This window comes from Equus caballus, chromosome 8 (assembly GCF_041296265.1).
Source record: "Equus caballus isolate H_3958 breed thoroughbred chromosome 8, TB-T2T, whole genome shotgun sequence".
Lineage (NCBI taxonomy): Eukaryota > Metazoa > Chordata > Mammalia > Perissodactyla > Equidae > Equus > Equus caballus.
This window is the reverse complement of record NC_091691.1, coordinates 39804722-39821717: the sequence shown is the minus strand read 5'-3', so window position 1 is coordinate 39821717 and position 16996 is coordinate 39804722. Positions and strand designations below refer to the sequence as shown.

At 40.8% G+C, this 16996-nt stretch overlaps 1 long non-coding RNA gene across 4 annotated transcripts in view; it reads left to right on the top strand.

Moving 5' to 3' along the window:
• The window catches only part of LOC111772388 (uncharacterized), a 139583-nt gene that overhangs the window by 50300 nt on the left and 72287 nt on the right, over positions 1 to 16996 (top strand). For 3 of the 4 annotated variants that reach the window (XR_011420914.1, XR_011420913.1, XR_011420912.1), the window contains exons 5-7: positions 3730 to 3894; positions 10518 to 10622; positions 11647 to 12526. This is a non-coding gene — a long non-coding RNA (uncharacterized lncRNA). The remainder of the gene's footprint in view (positions 1 to 3729; positions 3895 to 10517; positions 10623 to 11646; positions 12527 to 16996) is intronic. The other variant, XR_011420915.1, reaches the window with a different exon arrangement.

Sequence of the window (16996 nt, the reverse complement as noted above, 5' to 3'; positions counted from 1 at the left end):
ATCAATTTAGTAAAGGCCGTATATGAAAAGTTCACAGCTGACGTTATACCTCCTCTGATAATCAAGTTTTCATGCATACCTTTCTTTTTTAGGGCTCTCTCATCTGTCTCCTTGCTCTGTTAGCCTATCTCTGTACAAGTATCACACTGACTTAATAACTATTGCTTCATAATAAGATGATAAGGTAAACATTTTCACATAGCTCTTCTTAGGTTTGTTTTTTTGTCTTTTGTTTCTTCATTTTAGGAAAAGCTTGACAAATTCCAACAGAAAATATTAGAATTTTGACTGGAATTGCATAGACTTATAAATTAATTTCATATAAACATATGTTTAGACATATGTTTTCATTTCTCTTGGATATATGCCTAGGAATGGAATCGCTGGTTCACTTTAACATTTTGAGGCACTGCCAAATTATTTTCCAAAGTGGCTACACCATTTTACATTCTACTAGCAATGTATGAAGTCTATTTTCTCCACATCCTTATTACTGTCTGTTTTTTTGATTATAGCTGTCTTAGTGGATGTGAAGTGATATCTTGTGTTTTTTATTTCCATTTCCCTAATGATTAATGATGTTGAGTATCTTTTCATGTGCGTGTTGGCCATTTGTACGTCTTTTTCTAGCGAAATACCTGTTCAAATTCTTTGCTGTTCAATGTCTTTTTCTATAGAAAATGTTCAAATTATCTTCCTTTAGATATGTGATTTTCAAATATTTTCTCCCATTCTGTAGGTTGTCCTTTAACTTTCTTGACAGTTATCATTTACAGCAGAAAAGGTTTTAATTTTGATTTAGTCTACTTTACCTATTTTTCTTTTGTCACTTGTCCTTTTGGTGTCATATCCAAGAAGCCATTACCTAACCAAAGGTTATGAAGATTTACTCCTTTATTTTCTTTAAGAATTTCATAGTTTTAGCTCTTACATTTAAGTCTATGGTCCATTTTGAATTAATATTTGTATATGGTGTAAGGTAAGGATCCAGCTTCATTCTTTTGCATGTGCTTTTCCAGTTGTCCCAGCACCGTTTTTATTGAAAAAGACTGTTCTTTCCCCAGTGGGCGCCCTTGTTGAAAATTAATTAACGATAGATGTATGGGTTTATTTCTGGAACATCATTCTGTTCAGCTGGTCTGTATGTCTGGCTTTATGCCAGTACCACACTGTCACAATTACTGTAGCTCTGTAGTAAGCTTTGAAATTAGGAAGTGTGAGTTCTCTAACTTTCTTCTTTTTCATGATTGTTTTGGCTATTCTGGGTTCTTTGCATTGCCATAAGCGTTTTAGGATTGATTTATCAATTTCTGCAAAAAAGTCACTTGGGATTTTGATAGATATTGCATTTAATCTGTTCGTTAATTTGGGGAATATTGCCATCTTAAAATTAATGTCTTCCAACCCATTAACAAAAAATATCGTTCATTAATTTCTTTTAACAGTGTTTTGCAGTTTCCATTTTACACGTCTTAGACTTCTTTTGTTAAATTTGTATGTATTTTATCTTTTGATTCTATTATGAACAGGATTGTTTTAATTTATTCTTGGTTTGTTATTTGCTTGTGTATAGAAATACAACTGATTTTTTTATATTGACCTTCTATCCTGCAACCTTGTAAATTCATTTATTAGTTCTAATAGTTTTATTAATTGATTCCTTAGGATTTTTTACATACTAGATCATGTCATCCTTAACAGAGAGAGTTTTACTTCTTCCTTTCCCATTTAGATGCCTTTTTATTTCTTTTTCTTGCCTAACTGCCCCCACTAGAAACTTCTGCACGTTATTAAATTAAATTCTGCTGTGACAGCAGAATTCCTTGCCTTGTTTGTGATCTTAGGGAGAAGGTTTCAGTCTTTGATCACTGAGAATGATGTTAGTTGTAGGTGTTTCATAAATGCTCTTTATCAGCTTTGGGAAGTTGCTTCTGTTTCTATTTTATTGAGAGGTTTCTTAACTTTTAAAGGGTATAACTTTTGTTAAAAGACTTTTCTGTTTTTATTGATATGATTATGTGGTTTTTGTCCTTAAATCTCTTAATATGGTGTAATACATTAATTGATTTTCTAATGTTAAACTAACCCTGCATTCCTAGTTATGTTGTATAATCCTATTATATGTTGCTGGATTCAGTTTGTTGAGGTATTTTGAATCTATATTCGTAAGGGATCCTGGTCTGTAGTTTTTTTCCATGTGATATCTCTGTCTGTTTTGGAATTGGCAATACTGGTCTCATAGAATGAACTGGAAGTATCCCTTCTTCTTTTCTCTTTTTTGGAAGAGTCTGTGAAGGATAGGTATTAATTCTTTGAATATTTGGTGTAAGTCGTCTGGGCCTGGGCTTTTCTTCTTGGGAAGTCTGAAAATTGCTATTTTTATCTCTTTACTTGTTATGAGAATATTCAGATTTTTTATTTCTTCTTGATTAATTTTCAGTAATTTGTGTCTTTTTAGGGATTTCATGCAAGCTATCTACTTTATCCACATACAATTTTCATAGTATTCCCTTAGAATCTTTTTGATTCCTCTAAGATCAGTGCTGATGTACCCTCTCTCATTCCAGTTTTAGTAACTGAATCTTCTCTTTTTCATGGTGTGTCTAGCTAAAAGTGTGTCAGGTTCGTATATCTTATTGACCACACTTTAAATTGCTAATGTTTAAACTTATTTCATTTCCAACACTTTTTGCTTTACTTCCTTGTATTATTGTTCATAATTTCTTGTTCATTTGCGATCTTTTTTCATTTGTCGTTTTGAGCATCTTGAACTTATTTACTTAGGAATATTTGTCAGTATTCTTTGTAGTTTAAATTTCATCAGGGTGACTTCTTCCTCCAGCGGCTTATTTTACTTGCTGTCTTTCTTAGCCTTTGGTTTCTGTATGTGGTTTTGAATTTTGATTTTCAGGCACACTGAGTGGGAGGACCTTGTTTTCTCATTCTGTGTGTGCCCACTTTCTCCTGGCTTTTTGATTTTGTGGTCACCCCTGCCTGGTTCCCTGGGGCCCACGTCCTGGGCAGGAGTGCGTATTGCCCTTCCTGCCTTCTTAGACTCACTACTGTCACCCGGAGCTCTATGCATTTGTGGTGGAAGTTGCACTCAGCTCCCATTTGTGGCTGGTGGAGCCTCTCGCCATCTCCTGACTTAAAGGGGTACAACTGGCTGCAGCGCCCATCTCATGTCGACCCCTGGGCTCTGGGCTTCCTCTGCCTTTTTCTTCCTCTGGAGCCCAGTGGACTGAAGGTTTTAGCCTCGCTTGTCACTTTCTTTCTGATTTGCTGCAGGTTTACAAGGGTTATTCAGTGTATATTTTAAAGGCTTTGTTCTTTGTTTACAGCAAAGGGGTATCACAAAGCAAGGCTATTCCGCGCCATCTTGGCAGGAAGTTCTCTAGAGTGAACTTTTGGAAACTTAGCTTGCTCAAGTTTGGAGACCTCAGTATGGAACAAACCTCTTAAGAGATACTGTGTTCTAAGGAGATAGAAAATATTTATCTATGTTACCCATTTTTGAATGGAGTGTAAAGTGTCAAATATTGTTCTAGAAAGAATTCAGATAGGTAAGCCCTAAGATAAACTAACCAGACTTATTACAGTGCTGATATTCCCTGAGGCTTGTCTCTCTGGACTGCTGCTGTGACTGTGTGTGTGAGAGAGAGAGGGAGGGAGGGAGAGAGGGAGAGAAGGAAAAGGAATATGCTTCTGATTGTCTGATTTTTATTATAGCTGGACTGGTGACGGAAAGGACTCAAATTGAAGATATATCTAGGGAGGTGCCTGTTGATAACACTTCCAGTTTCAGACAACCCTGTGTGATACCCTTTGGACCCTGAATATTGGGACTTCCTGTGCTGTGCTCATAAGGCATTATGTAAGACACATGAGGGCACAGTAAGTACAGTTTTAACTGTAATTTGTTAAGATTTTACAATAAATAATAAGGGTAAGATGAAAAACCGAGGGGCGTGGGTGGCTCCCGACTCGACTAAAGCTGGCGGCGGGGACTTGGAGGAGGGTGGGGAGCGCGGCCGCCTGTGCTCGTTTGTTCTGTAATCTTGGGCAGGTTACTTATCCCCTCGGTGTTTCCTCGTCTGTGACATGGGGGTGATAATGGTAAGAAAGCGTTTTTTATCATAAGCATTAATAAATATCAGTTGAAAGTCTGTATGTAAAGGGATTATGGCTATGCCAGGTGCATATGAATACCCAGGTAACATTAGCTATTATTATTAATATAACTAAGCAGGAGCAATAATTTGTGCAGAAGTTATCAAAATGCATTCATTTGTAATTATTTATTAATTTGTTCAAACACCCACTACTAGGTATGATTAACATCGAGTAGCAACTGGGTGACTACATTCTAGCCTGGTGACACTTGTGAAGTAGTGGGAAATCAATGCAATGGTCAGATATTTGTATTTGATATTTTGGTGCTAAATTCACTTTAAATCCTCTGCAACATCCTAGAAGCGGCTAGAACTCAGCTCTGTGGGGCGTGCACTTCCTTCCACGAACACTATGTGAATGGCCATTTGTAATTCTTTAATGGCATCATCATGTTTCTTGTTAATTTACGTACGTTTCTTAGCCGTACAGTGGCCATAAGATTTATTGTTTAAACTGGAACAATTTTAGGAGTGAAAGGCAGTGCTATAAATAATTATGCCAGGATGGGAGGCGTAAGACAGCACTACCCTTGGTTAGATAGGGCACGTGGCTACTTTAGTTGTCTCCCTTGCTAGAATGTCTGATGAGTCATCCTTATATTCTGAAAGTAACTTGATGATAAAAGGTGATCAATAAATATTTTTTGAAAGAAATACCAAATAGCAACTGGACATAGGCAAACAGTGAATTATTTTTGCTGTTTATAAAGTCCTTTAATTTGAAGTATTGAAACTGTTCATTTGCTTTCCAAATAACACTCTAATTCATCTGTTTAATTAGGAGGTCAGTAAGACAAGTATCTGGCAATGTGCAGACACGAAATTCTACTAACCATGGAGGAAAGTCAAACTGACTAAGAGGATTAACTTGACATAACAGTGTACTATTTCCAAATTTTCTGCAGAAATACAAATCATTTGCATATACTTACCTGTCTTGTTTTTTTAAATGTAAAATACTATTTCGAAAGTTCTTTAATTAAAACTGCTTGAAATAACTTGTGTGTCATCTGATGCTATTCTTCCTTGGCTCGAAAATTGTTTTATTTCTTCAAAACTCAGCAAGGAGGCGTGTGGCTGATGTAACATTTGGAGCCCTCACATATCAGGGACAATCGGAATAATCCATGTATTTCGTACTATGCCAAGGATATCTGGTGAAATTTATATCAAAACAAGCATCCTATTTGTTTGGTTAGAATATGTCCTGCGAATTGACATGTGAAAGGATTACGTAAAACCTCCCTGTGTGTCTGTTTTTCTGAGTGTCAGCCTGTCTACCACCTATCTGTCTATGTATCTGTCTGTCTATGTATCTATCTATGTATCTGACTGTCTATGTATCTGTCTGTCTATCTATCATTTGTCTACGTATCATCCATCTCCTTTGTATTGTATTTGATGGAGTATTGTATCTGATTCCTTTTTGTCTAGTGGCAATATCTTATACGGCCTGTTAAGTACCTTTTATATTTTTGCTTTATTATTTCTAAATCTAAAGGGAATCCACTTGTTGCTAAACTGTACTTTGAAACTTCTCTTCAGTGTAAAAAATTTTCATCTTTTTTCCAATACATAATAATATAAATTCAGGCTTTCTTGTTTTGTCTTTTTTTTTAAACAATCAGAGTTATTGAGATAATTACCAGGGACTAGCAATGCAGATCACTTTGATGGCCAGGAGAAAAGCTTCAGCAGCCAGATGATTTTAGTCTGACAAGCTATGGGGCGTTGTTAGTTGTGAAATGCAAGCCAGCCTCGCAGTGCTGAGGTCTCGTGCAGGAAGACTTTGCTAAAGGACCAGTCGAAACTGTTTGTTTGCGTAATGTTCAGGGTATTACTGGGAGCTAGGAATGATAAATTGTATTCACGCCCTACAAAATGAATGGAACGTTAGCGAATTTAGTGTAAGTCCCTGTCTTAAGGACATAAATACCATCTGACTGGAAGCAGACAGATAAGGAGGAAGTGTTTTTGTTTGTTTTGGGTATTTTGGTATATGAAAGAAAAAGAAGGAGTTGTTGAGTTCGAGAAGTACGCTCACTCTAGTCGTGCAGCATTCTAGAAGGAGTAATGTGTAGATCGAGACTAATAGCTGTTGAACTTACGGGGTTTGAGGCTTCTTTGTAATTCAGAAACATGCTTTTGCAGTTCCCAGCAATGGACACTCACTGAGAGTCCACTGTGAGCTGGTCCCTGTAGACAAGGGTCAGTAACTCACACGTGCCGGAGTCAGGAAGCCTGCAGCCTCCTAAGGGAAGACATATCTGCAAATAAAAAATAGAGTACAGAGTGCTGAATGCTGTGGCAAAGACAAACACAGGTACGGTGAGTTTTAGGTAAGACACACCCACCCACTGGGAGCAGGAGGTAAGCAAGGAAGGCTTTTCTCAAGGGGAGGAAGTCCCTTTTAGTTGAGTCATGAAGGATGGGTAAGAACTAGAGAGGCTGAAAGAAGGAGAGGTGGGTGGTGGGAGGGTGTTCCCAGCTTGAGGGGCCAGCGGCAGTGTGGGCTGAGAAGCAGCAGGCACGTGGTGTTCCGGAGGACTGCAAGGCCTGTGGACTGACTGGAGCATAAGATCGGAGGCGGTCAGAGTCAACAGGAGTACAGGCAGAAGATGAATTCAGGAAATTTCAGTGGCCCGCCCAGTGGCGCAGCCATTAAGTGTGCACGTTCTGCTTCGGTGGCCTGGGGTTCACGGGATGGAGGTAATTGATTATTATCCAGTAAGGAATGGAGATTATGGCCTGTGAGGGGTGTTATTTGTCAGGGTTCTCCAGAGAAGCAGAACCAATAGGAGTCGTTGACAGTTCTGTGACACTGTCTATTCACAATCTGTTCCTGCTTGATAATGATCAATTAACATATACATATATATTATGTATATTTTGTATACAAGGAGAGAGAGATTGATTTGAAGGAGTTGACTCATGCAGTTGTTTGGGCTGACAAGTCTGAAATGGACAGGCAGATTGGCAGGCTGGAGACCCCGAAGAGACTTGTTGCAGTCTCGAGTCCAAAGGCATTCTGGAGCAGAATTCTCTCTTCCTGGGAAGAGGTCAGTCTTTTTTCTCATAAGGCCTTCAACTGATTGGATGAGGCCCAGCCACATTATGGAGGGTAATCTGCTTTATTCAAAGTCTACTGTTTAAATATTAATCACATCTGAAAAATACCTTACGGTACATCTCAGCAGCTGGAGGGCATAATCATGCATCACGCCTCTAGTTACATGTGCTGTTTCCTTATAATAACTTTTTTTATTCCTGCAAATTTAAATGTGGGCAGAAGTGACCAGGAGACCTGCTTGGTGTCTGTATTGGGGTTAGTGGGCCATTGTTTGTGTTCTCATTAGTGATCTCATGGGCTCTCATCATTTATTTGGATGTGAGTTTTGAGGTCTTCGTGTGGGTGTGGTTATGCATTTCCACATTACACTGTTAATGAAGTGACACAATGTGATATGTGCTTTGGTTTGATGCCAGGTTAGGTGTGGGTTGATGAACTCCAGGCCTTCAGTGAAATGTGTCAAGTGACAGTCTGGTCCCTGGTTGGTTTTAAGATGTTAAATATAAGTCTGTGTCAAGCTACAGAGCTGTTTCCTCAGGATGAGCCTCACTGGGAGGTGGGTGGTTAACATGGGGCTGAGGCCCGGCTTCCTGGGTCCAGGCTGGTAGTTCCTTGAGAGCTGTGTGCTCTAACTGTCCCCAGAGCACATGCTGTCGCAGAGGTTGCTTGGACCAGACTTGGGAAGGCCTGCACCTATCTCAAGTTATGTATGGATGCCGTTCTCAGCGTTTTTGGGTTGCGGTGGCATGCCTCCTGTGGAGAGGGTATATGATGTGTTCAAAGTTATTCTTAGTGGTTCTTCTGCTGGTCTCTGGACCAGCAGCATCAGCATCACCTGGGAGTTTGTTAGAAATGCAGATTCTTGTGCCCCACCCCAGACCGGCTGAATCAGACATTCTGGGGGTGGGGCTCAGCAAGCTATAGATTACCCAGCCCTCCAGGAGGGTCCCGTATACCCTCATGCCTGAGAACCACGATCCTCGGGAAATAGCTGCACGAGTCTGACCTATTAACAGTGCTGTAGTTAATTGATAGTGGCTGCTGCAGATTTCTTAAATATTTTAGTTTAATATTTAACATCACTGTTCCTCTCCAAACATGTTTTCTGCCTTTCTTCAGTATCATTTCACTTCCCGCTGCTAAAATCATTACTGCACCTCTTCACTTCGCTTACCTTGCCCTAAACCCTGAATGTTTAACCTTCTGTCTTTCTGTATTGGCACAAATTTCAATTCTCTCTTAAAGCCCACTTGGTTTCTAATTTAATGCTAATGTTTTTACCATGATTTGCACCCCTCGTTGGGATTTTCCCTTTTCTGAACTCCAGAAGCGCTCACTGCCTACATAGGTGCTGTTTTCATGTGGGGCCCTCGCCACTGGATTACCACAAGTGTCTGTTCAGTGTTGTTCCTGGTGTCTAATGGCATCTCCATGCAAATGGATTTTTTTGATCAAGAGTAAGAAAATATTTCAAATCCATATTACTAATTTAAGTTTCGAGGTGTTTGGGACATGTAATTGTTTTAAAGGATGCTCACATAGGATAACTAGAAAGATGTGCATTCGGGATGAGTTCCACATGGCACTGTCAGTTTGGGGCTTGTTGCCAATGACAGTGTCCGTCTTCATTAGTTGAATTTAATGGTTTAGTACAGTAATCAATTTAATACATCTGCACGCACTGTGGAGAGAAAGGGGTTCAGGCGCGTTTGAGTTCAGTGATTAAAATCGTGTTTGAATTTTGTGTGAAATATCAATAGCATCCTTTACTTTGCATGTTACCCTTAGGATGATACAGTGACATTTCCCGTCAGCCCAGCAAACTAGCGCTGGCAGGTTAAGCACGGGAAACGCCAGACTAATGGAGAGTTTGGTGCTTTCTGAACATCTGCTTTTGAGACAGTGATTTCATATCTTGAATATCTAATAATTTTTAGAGGCTGATAATATGTCAATGTATGTCTTCCTAGACTAATACTTTTATGTTTCTTCATAGAATTTAAAAAATACTTATTAATATTTTTCAATATGCAATCACATAGTTAAAAAAATCAAATAATATTGATAGGTATGAAAATAAGAAGTAAATTCTCTGCCGTAGTCACTCACCCACACACTAAACTCCCAAATCTTTTCCTAAAGGTGTGACCACTGTTTACGTTTTCTTGTTTTTATTCATATTTATATACGAATCAAAAACAAAAAGAGAAAGCTGAAAAACTCAAACTCTATATGCACATAGACATACATGATACACACATACATGCACACGCGTATCTCAAATGGGCCCGCACTCTCTTTCTTGTTCTATATCTTGCTTTTTTTGCTCTTAAGCGTGTGTATCTTGGAGATGCAGATGTTGTCATTAGTTTCAGTGGTGCATGGTATTCCATTCTGTGCTGAACTATGATTTATTTGAACAGTGCTCTTCTGTATACATTTAGATGATTTTTACTTTTTGACATGACACGCCATGTTACAACCAATGGTCTTATTCACATATCTTGTATGCTTTTGCAGTTGATTAATAGACAAAATCTTATCAGTAGAATTATACTAAAGAGTGTGTGTGTTTGACATTTTGATGAGCTGTTTGTATCATCCTCCAAAGAGGGCAGCCCAGTTCAGGCTTCTCTGACAGCGGCTGTGAGAGTGACTCTTTTCGTTAGGTTTTATTACACATCTTATGTCTTTGTGTACTAAACTCTGCCGGTGGATGAGCTTCTGGTCACCGCGCTGGGCTCCCAGTGCTGCTGCAGCCTTGCAGCCGGGCTGGGCCCTGCCCCGCCCCGCCCCGGTGGTCTCCCTGATGCACCATGCTTCCCACAGCGTCCAGCACACAGGCAGGTGTCATTTTGGGTGCCATTTGCTAGCCTTTTCCACCCACCACCTTTAGAATTGACTGGCAAAGTGTAGGCACATGATAATTGGGGAAACTAAGCATTTTTTTAAATATAGTCATAGATATTTGGTGATTCATAGATATTTGGTGTGTATGTTGGTGTTCTAGGCACAAAACCCCAAACTATATGTAGGCTGTAAAATTTCAAATTTCCTACATAAAAATGCAAGTTTCCCAAATAAAAAAAGAAATTTTATTTGACTATATGAGAATAAACTATGTGGTCTCTGTGTATATAAAATATCTGATACTGAATAAACGTTAGGTTCCAGTCTTCTCCCCCTGAACCTCTTAAAATCTGTGAATCTACATCTAATTAGTGAATCATGAACTTTGAGAAATAGAAATATGAGACATTATTCATTCTCTACAGGATCTTAGAATGTGGCCGCGTGGAAGAGAACTGACTCCCGTGGAGGAGCGGAGGCAGCCGGTGCTCTCCGGCCAGTGCTCTCGGGCCGCTCAGCCTTCGGAGAAGGTGGGATCATTGCGCGGAGCTTGCATTTGGCCTTGAAGGATGAAGAGCATCTAAGATGTCCATGTTTAATGCTTTATTTAATTTATTTAGTAACTAAAAATATTTATTTAATGCTGTTTTAACAAACGGCTCTTAAATCCAGCCTGGTAAAATGCAATATGAGGGAATACAACTTAACTGCATTGTCACATCTGGGTACTCTCTCTGGGCAGCTGACCTTGAGAGAGAAGGAAGTTGAAGGGTCCCAGAGGGATCGTCCGGGCTGAGGAGGCAGCATGAGCAAAGGGACGGGGTTGGAAGCACATTTTATCATATGTGATATGTGACCAGATTATAATGACCTGGTAAGTTTTGTAGAATGAGCCCTGGACTGGGGGCCAGAATATTTGGACGTTAGTCTTTGGCTCTCGTGATAATTAGCTCTGTGACCAGGGACGAGTCCTTCCCCAGCCTGGGGCTCAGCTTCTTTGTCTATAGAACCAGGGTCTTAGGTTAGAAGATCTTTAAGGGTCTTTCCATTTCAGTAAGTCTGGAATTTGGTACATAATGAGACAGTAAGATGACTGGGAGGTCAGCCTGGCCAGGCGGAGAGGGTCTTGCCGGCAGAGCAGAGCGTGGTGTACTTGACGTTGTGGCTGCTGGATGTGGCACTCCGACAGGAGGGGGCCGTGTTGGCTTCGATGAAGTCTTTTTAGTACTATCTTTAAGTAGATATTGAGAAAATGTTGAGGGTAGGATTATTTTAGTTCCTTGTCTTTCAGTAGTACTTCATTTATCGTCTTATTGCCCCACACGTCTGATGACAGTTTGCATCAGCCAACAGAATTCATTTATATATAGAGGAAGCATAGTAAGAAGATGTTATAAAGCTGTTTTAGATTTTGGTCCCTTTATTTTTCATATAAGTCTCTCAGCAAATACTGTTTTAAAACATACCTGGAATTTTGTTTTTATCCAGGTGTATTGAGGCTCACTGATCAAGAGACCACTGCCACTGAAGATCGTTTGTTACTCTCTTTTCCAGGAGGCCAGGGACATCACGCTGTGCCCAGGGATGCACCAGAGTTGGCCAGGAGGCAGCAGGAGCAAGGGAGAATGTGGGCACAAGCCTCATCGTGTTCTGTGGGAAGGAGTGGGCGAGGCAGGGGGAGCAGACTTAGCATCGCTGGTTTGGATAATTTCGGTGGTCCGGCTCTAAGGGCCGTCTTAATGGTCTGCCTGCCCCGGGATGCTTCAGGGCAGGAGAATAGTGTCCCAAAGTGCAGGCGCCTGATAGAAAGACGTGAGAGGGGTGTGGACTCAGGCTTCATTGGTTTGCACATCAAGGGCGTGATCACAGACAAGTTGTTTGCTGCCTCTAGGAATGAGCTCACTCTGAAAGGGCCAGTCCCTCCTCTGTCCGCAAGCCGCTAAATGTCAAAGCATCATAAAATACAGAACATAAAAAACGTGAGTAATACAAATACTATAGAGATGTCACTCAGAGACTGTAGCTATATTATTACTTGAACAAAATTGAGAGCATTTCCTCTCTGTCTGCATCTGAATTCCATGAGAGCAATGGCAAGTAATCTTTTCCTGTACTTTTATCTAGAAGGTTAATTTCATTTGTCTTTAGTTTGTATCCCACATTGAATCAGAGCAAAAAAGAATTTGAAAAGTGGACTTGAAACAGCAGGTGAAATTCAGATAGTGGTTTATCACTGGAGTTGTTAAACAGGCTTTCAGTGTTTCCTACAGTTCATGCAGCCAGTGGGTGTCACCCTCTGTTCTGATGGCAGAGGACCAGCAGGTGCCCGAAAGCCCTGGAGTGCTCCTGGAGTGCGGTCTGACGGTGAAGGGAAGGGTGGAGGCGTTGCCCGACAGTTCCAAGGTCATGGCTTGAAATCACCAAACACAAGTTGGTGGGTGAAAATCCTTTGTTTTGCTTCCTTGATTGGAATTCATAGACAGGGAAATGAAGACACCGATTAATTAGAAAACATCATTGTAACTTGTAGTATAAGTATATGATGCATCCAAGGCCATCAGGAGGGAACAGAAATCAGGCCTTTTTGGTTATTTTCCCACCTCATAATCCTCTCTTCCGAAATGATGGATTTTAAATTGGCAGATGGAGAGGTACCATAGCAAAGACTTACTTTATGTTCCTTAAACCATTATCTCCCCCTTTCGGAGCACTGGGTTTTATTCCTAAAGCTTTATTTTCAGTTTTCAGAGCTAAAGTTTGAAACCTGAGAAATCACAGTAATGGTTTTATTTTTCTCCATTCATGTCTATTTCCTTAAGAGTTCTGTCTGGGAGGATAAAAGGGCTCATTTTTCCTTTTTTTAAAAAATTAATTCTCTATTCATTAATAGTGGTGTGGATTTATGTGCTTTATGAAAGCGTTAGCCCAGACAGAGGCAGAGGATGTTAGAGCCGCAGGAGCTCTGGGGAACGTGGAGTCCAAGTGCTTCATTTCACAGACCGGCGCAGTCGGGGCCGGAGGCTCGCTGTCGTTTGTTCCAGTTTTGCAGCTCTTTATGGCAGGGTTGGCGTTTGGTCTTAGGTCACCAGACCCCAAATTCAGAATTCTTCCTGCTCTATCATATAGTAGTAAATCCTTTTTTATTTGCAAAATTGTTCAAAGAATGAGGGCAGCATAGCATAAGAGAAATGTAAATTTATTTTGACGTGCAAAATTATCATCTTTCCTGTGTATGTCTACACATCTATAATCTTGATCCATCCAAAAGACATATGCACATAAGGAGCTTGAGTAATTTAACTCTTAAGGAAGAGGTAATGTCATTTTTGTGAGGAATATGTTTCTTCTATCTAGGCAGAATTTCAATAGCAAATAAAGAAGGGTGAACCAAACACCCTAATCCACCAACTGAGTGACAGGCAGCATGTTCTGTATTCCTTTCTATATTTGAATGATACAGTGATTATAAAAATGCTTCAGGAGCTGTTGTGCTCACGTAATCAACTCTTTAAATACTATTTCTTGTTACTATTTCAGTTTTTGCAGTAGAACCTGTATGAGACAGGACTCATGTTGTTTTGAATTATGTAAATTTCACGTGTCGAGTGGGTAAAGGGGGATGAAATTGGGGTAAAGAGCTACCCTAGAAAATTAGACCCGATTCAGTTCATTGTTTCACATGCAGCACAAGAGAGGCAGATAGGATGGGTTCCTGCTCTCCCACCCCCACCCGCTCTATGGAGCAGCGGCCATGCGGCCCCGCCTGTGGCCCCCAGACCTTGAGTGGCGTCAGCTGGCTTGTTGGAAACTCATAATCTCAGGCCCCACCCCAGACCTACTGACTCAAGATCTGCATTTTAACAAGAGGCCCAGGTGATTTGTATGCATGTTACAGGTTGAGAAGCACTGGGTTATAGTACCTGTTATCAGGATGCTACTTTATTAGTTGCACGAAGATATCCATGGTAACTTTCAGTGTGTCATTTACCAGGCCCAAAAATACTATTCTTGAACCTTGCATTCATGCCTTCATTCAGCAAATGTTTGTTGAGCTAGACTAGGTGCCAGACTATGTTCTGGGGATGAAGGGTGGTTAAGACATTGTCTCAGCAAGCTCATCAAGCAGGTGAGACCAATAGGATGGATGATGGCAGTCCAGTGCCAGAGGCCCAATAACAGAGATTAGCACAGGATATTTCCAGGCTTCAGAGGGTTACCCAACCTAGTGTGGGTGGAGTGGGGAGAAGGAAGTAGGATCAAAGAAAGCTTCCTGAGTTAACTCCTAAAGGATGAGTAGATGTGTATTTGTTTTCTATTGCTGCATAACACATTACCACAAACTTAGTGGATTAAAACCCCCCTTTTCTGTTACCTCAGATTTTCTGTAGGTCAGGTGTCCAGGCTTAAAGGGATTCTCTGCTCAGGGTCTCAAAAGGTAAAATCAGAGTGTTGGCCTGGCTGAGTTCCTTTTGGAGCTCAGTGGTCTCTTCCAAGCTCATCTGATTTTCAGCAGAATTCAGTTTGTTGTGGTTGTAGGACTGAGGTTCCCGTTTTCTCTGGCTGTCAAACAGGGGCCACTCTTGGCTCCAAGAGGCTCTGCACTTGTTTGCCACGTGGCCCTCTTACAGCATGCTGTCCCATTTTCAAGGCCAGCAGAGATTCTGGCTCCAATCAGTTGAGTTGGTGTCATATTGTGATACAATCAAGGGGGCGACTGTCCCATCACTTTTGCCGTATTTGGTGATCTAGACGGCAGTGACAGGTTCCACCCCACTCAGGGGAGGGGATTCTATCAGGGGTCGTCTGAGAATCCTGCCCACAGCAAGGAAATTAGCTGGTGGAGGAGGGAGTGTGGATGAAAGAAACTACAGAGCGAGTTCAGGGAACTTTGGGTGGGAGGTAAAAAGAGCTTTAGAATATAAAACGATGAACTCCTTTTGGTAGTTTCTGAGTTTTGGGAGCTTGTAGAGGGTCCGGATGAAGCTGTGCAGTGGGACTTTGGATCCGCTTGTTTGAAACTTGACGGAGGGAGATGAAGATCCATCAGTCATCGTGCTGTGAGACTGAAAGTGGACTGAATGGCGTAGGGTGCGTGGGTAGGCCGTGGCCAGATGGAAGCCCTGGAAGAGCAGCAGTGATGGTCGAGCACGGGAAGAGGCCTGGGCAGGGAAGGCAAAGGTGAGCCCAAGGCTGCGACGCAGGGGAAGGGCGAGGGCAGTGTCATCACAGTCAGGCCGTGAGAATGCGATGAGGAGGAGGGAACGGCAGAGGACGCCCTCTAATCAGCCACTCAGCAGAGAGTCAACGCCTAGCAAATGATGGGTAGTCAGCACCCAAACATTGGATGTTGTATTTTATTTGCATCCTTAAAACTCAGCAGAGTTCCTGGCGTATAATAATTGCTCAATAAATGTTTTTTAAATAGGTAATTAATTCAGTTAGGGTTTTAAGGTTCTTCTTTACTCTCTCCTCAGAATTCTTCTTTGATCAGAGATTTGTTCATTTGAGATGATTTTTCACTTGGTAAACACAAGTAGGCAAGCTAACAGTTTCTATTGAATCTGGATACAGTCTTAACAATTTGAAACCTGGCAACATACCTGTGATAGCTACCACGGAGAGTCTACCACGTGTGTGTAATAAGGCTTCACCCGAGGATCTCTAATCCTTAAAATGATCCAGGAAAGAAGTTATGATTATCTCCAAGTCACAGGTTAGGAAACTAAGGTTCAGAGAGGTTAAATCACTTGCCCAACGTCACACAGCTATAGGGGGAGCGGGGGTTTGAGCCCTCAGCTGTCTGGTTTTAAAACCTGTACAGAGACAGAACTCTCTTATTGTATATAAAACACTAAATAGCCTAGGAATCATATTAAAACATAAGGCTGTAATAAGTAAAACAGTGTGGTACTGGTACTTGAATAGAGAGACAAACTAAAGAAACAGAAGAGAAAAGCCATAAGTAGGAGCAAATGCACATGGCAGTTTAGTATGTGGTTCACACGTCTTAGACTGGTGGGGAGGATGAGGGCCATTCAGTAGGTGGTCTTGGGACAGGTGAATAGCCACCTGGGCAAAGATATTGTGTCTTTACTTCATACCATGTCCTGGGACAGATTCAGATTTATCAAAGATTTAAATGTAAGAAAGAAACCGTAAGTGTAATAGACATAAACAAAGGAGAAGGCTTTATGATCTGGGAGTGGAGAAGCATTTTCCAACTATTACTCAAATCTAAAAGCCATAAAAGAAAAGTTTGATAATTTCATTTTTTTTAAATAAACAAACAACAAAAATTTCTGCATATTAAAAAAGATCGTAAGAAAAGTAAAAAAGAGAAATCACAAACTTGGAGAAAATAGTTCATCTCATATTGTAGACAAAGGACTAATCTTCCTAATTTATCAAGACCAAAAGATGAATAATCATTCCAACAGAAAAGTGGACCAAGGATATAAAGAGACATTTCACAGAGAAGGAAATACAAATGGCTTTTAAATATGCAAAATGATCTTTAACTTCCTCATAATGAAACAGATGTAAATTAAAACTATAGTGAGAGACCATTTTTCAGTCATCTTGGCAAGACTCCAAAAATTTGTTGACAAGGCTATGCGGAAACAGGCCCTGGCCCGAGGCATTTGGCACTGTTGACGGGCACCTTGTGTGGGGCCCGCTGTGGTGGTATTTATCTGCAGGAAAACATGTCTGCTTGGGCCCGCACTTCCACTTCTGAAAAGTCATTCTGTGATCGCCTTGCACACATGCAAGATGAAATGTGTGCTCCTTTTTCACTGCAGCATTATATGATTGGAAAAAAGATTGGAAACAACCTAAACATCCAAAAATATGGAACCAGTTAAATAAATTATGAAATATCCATTCAGGGTAATACTGTGCAGCT